The sequence below is a fragment of the Juglans regia genome, chromosome 14, assembly GCF_001411555.2.
Source record: "Juglans regia cultivar Chandler chromosome 14, Walnut 2.0, whole genome shotgun sequence".
NCBI classification, from domain to species: Eukaryota; Viridiplantae; Streptophyta; class Magnoliopsida; order Fagales; family Juglandaceae; genus Juglans; species Juglans regia.
Window position 1 is genome coordinate 16910442 of NC_049914.1, and position 3852 is coordinate 16914293.

Here is a 3852-nt window from a genome sequence, read left to right on the forward strand (position 1 = left end):
TATTTTTTTTAATATGTATTAAGTAATACTAAACATCTAGTGAAGTTATTTTTATTTTTTTTAATTATGTAATAAGTAGTAAATAATAATTAATATAGTTAGTTAATAATTGTAGAAAATTATAAATGACATTACTATTAAAATTTAAAATGAAATCAACTCAAAAAAAGTTCAAAAGAACTTGGATAATGAAATGAGAAAAAAAAAAAGCCCAAAATATTTGTTGAATTGGCCTAATTGGGATAGAAAAAGGCCCAAAAAAAGGGCCCAAACCGATCAAATTGACCGACAACTGGCTGGACTGAAGCCGGCCGGTTTCAGCCTTTAACATCGGTCAGTTTTGTTTGGTTTTTATCCTCAAAAGAGACAGTTCGGTCGGTTTCAAATTCATGAGAAAACAGAACTGACATAATAGGTTTTCAGGCTTACGATGAAGTGTTGGATAGTGTACGTGAAGGAAGTGACGTGTGCATCGACTAGGATCGGGATGCATGACTTGGTTGGTTCAAGTTATGCATTAGGATGAGGTTTGATAGGAAGAGTAAGGTGAATGTGTTAGTGTCTTAACCCTAAGGTGAATTATGGAGGTTCACTTTAATGGATAAACACTCGAAGTAGAACGTTGAGTTTGGGAAAGATGAACTCAAGTAGGTCCCAGAAAGAGGAAACATAAAAAGGGAAACATAGAAGATGGGGATGGAAGGTAGAGTGTGTCTTAAGTGAGGAAGCTCCAAGTCAAGTATAAGAGTGTAAACTCAAACCGGAAAACCGATCCGGACCGGACCGAACCGGACCGGTTTTACCAGTTTTGAACCGGTCCGGTCCGGAACCAGTTTTTAAAATGTAAAAACCGGCCGGTTCCGGAATTTTTTGTCCCGGACCGGACCGGTTGATTAAAAAAAATAAAAAATAATATTTTTATATATAAGTTTTATACAAAATATTTTATATATATTAAATATTAATATATATAAGTTTTATATATAATGTATAATTATAAATTTTTATGTGAAATTTTATATATAATATATACATATTCTTATATGAAATAATTTCTTATTATAATTTATAAATTATTACATAAAATGTTAATACTAAATCACTAAAAGTTTATAACTAATACTAATATATAACTTATAACTATACCAATAGTCTAATATTAATACTATTATATAGTCTAATATATTAATAAAAGTATAAAATAGTTTTTTTTAAATCAAAAAAATTTTTTTTTTATAAACAAATTTTTAATGACAAATTGTGAAACTTACATTTTAAAAAAACCGAAAAATCGGACTGGACCGGACCGGAAACCGGTAAAACCGAAAGTACCGGTTTAGGAGGATAACCGGTGTGTAATCGGTTTTGAAAAATACAAAACCGGTATATACTGGTTCGGTCCTAGATTTTATCCAAAACCGGAACGGACCGGACTGGTTACACCCCTAGTGAAGTATAGTCTGTGTTTTCTAGTTTGTTGCTTATGCGCTAGAAAGGAAATGACAATAAGGTTGTGTGCATGTAGGTTGCCATCTGACACGCACGTGAATGGACTGTATAATATGAGAATAGCATGGAATTCAGATAAGTATTATGTTTATACTCTTTTAGAGTTTTCTAAATGATATGATATGAAATGAAAATAAAATGTTTTCACTTGCGATGCTTTATGAAATGAAATGAAATGAATGATGTCTTACGAAAGTATGCTATGTATGTAACGTCCTTCCTTGGCAACCCCTTTTTATGCAACCAAAATATTACTTGTATGCATGTGAATGGATGTTACATGTATTATGTATTGGATGTATCTTCCATGAAAAATGAAATGTGAGGTTTATGACTTATGCTTTAAGTGATGCTTTAAATGATGCGAATAAAGTGTTTTAAATGCCTGTATGAATTGATGTTTTAAGGATGTCATGAGCTGATGTTTTAAATGTTGTCTTAAAAGATGATTTTAAGCTTATGCTTTTAAATGACGTTTATGAATGAATGAGTTGATGAATGAAAGAATGAAAGAAATGATTGAATAAATAAATACTTTAATGTATGAAAATACGTAACGATCATATGAACGAATGAATGATGGTACCAATGAATAGGCTGATTGTAATGCCGGATAAGTAGTACCGGTAGTGCACCCAGTACTGCCCCTGACTAAAAGGGGTTCCTAACTTATGGCCACGAGCGAAACCCAGGTCTAAAGGAAGATCGCTAACTCTCATACATAGGGCGTAACAGTGTGTACAAGCAAATGAAAGTGATAAGAATATGTATATATGCTCTAGCTCTTTAAGAAATGAAGGCATGAGGTGTGGAAAAATATTTTACGAAAAGAAAACCCGGAAACTCTTTTAAGAAAAATCCTACCTCGTAATGTTTTAAATGAATGTATGTCCTACATAATATATGTTATGAGTGATGAATGTATGAATGAAATTATCCACTACTCCTTATTTTTCCCATGTATGAATGTATGAGTGATGAATGTATGAATGAAAATTGACATATCAAATAATTTGTGCAAACAAGGAATTTGCCACTACCCCTTATTTTTCTCATGTTTTGTCCCTGTTGGAACTGATGGCGTACAATAGCCTTTAAGGCTATGAGCATGATCATTGCAGTCTTGGGCAACAACATTGATTATCTTGTACTGTCATGCTGCATACAAAAACTTGTAATAATTCATATTCTTCACCTTGTGACAAAAGAATGATAATGTGTGAATATAAATAGCACAGATGGAAATGAGTTCACTATAAAGTGCTTTAAGTTCAACTGAGTTTTATACTAAAAGGTAAAGAAGTAAGAAAAAGAAAATAGTGAAAGAAGAGATAAAATTTGTATGGCCTCTCGTTCCTCTGTAAAGGACTTGGTGAGGATTCATGGTGCAAAGGGTACTAGTCAGTTGGCTACACTCAGAAATTGTATTGACATAGGCGTGCAGTTTTCACATAGAAGGACATGTGTAAGTAAATAGACATCTATATTGTAGTGGAATAAGTAACGTTTAGTCAGAGACTAAAGTGCTATTTGTACCAGAGGTTTAAATCGGAAATAGGTTCATTCTTTAAAACATAAATATTCGTATGTTACTATCACTTCCCACATAATATTACAAAATACCATTTGTTCATTTCTTAGATCCAGGTACGACAGACCAAGCATGATTTTTCGTCTAACTAAATAGTAGGAATGGTTTGAGGAATCCTTTACATGTCCATGATGATTGACTCACAATAAGACTCATACACTCGATATCACAACATCTCTCCTAACCATTCAAAGCCATTATCTCAAAATCACAGTATAAAGATAATCCATAAATATAATGAAGTTAACCTACCTCAATAGTATTTAAAATACTACGGGCGGCGCTGATGCTGCTCCCTTAGTTACTCTCTTTAAAGCCGCTTACTTTCTTCAAATGCACTGAATCCAAAGAAACTCCAATGCTTACGATCTCAAAAGTGAGATTTTGTCCTTTGTCTAATCTCTTTTATAGGTAGGATCGTCAAGTGTCCTTTTGACATACTTTTGACTCCAAACATACTTGAGTAGAAGCCCTTTAGTTTAGGTCATCCCTATGGAGGACGACATAGACAAACTGAAAGGACAAGGCACGCATGTTCTTGCGATTTGCCTTGCATCCAATCCACGGTCTCTCTCCAAATATGGGTCTCCCACGTGGCACTAGACTCTAAGTTTAGATGATATGGCCTGCATAGTCGTAATATTTTTCCTGCAAACCCATTCCAGATGTGACCTTTTAGGTGGAGTATGGGCCTCCGCATATGACACTGTTGGCTTTTGAGTATTTTTGTGTTATACCAGAAAGCCCTCACG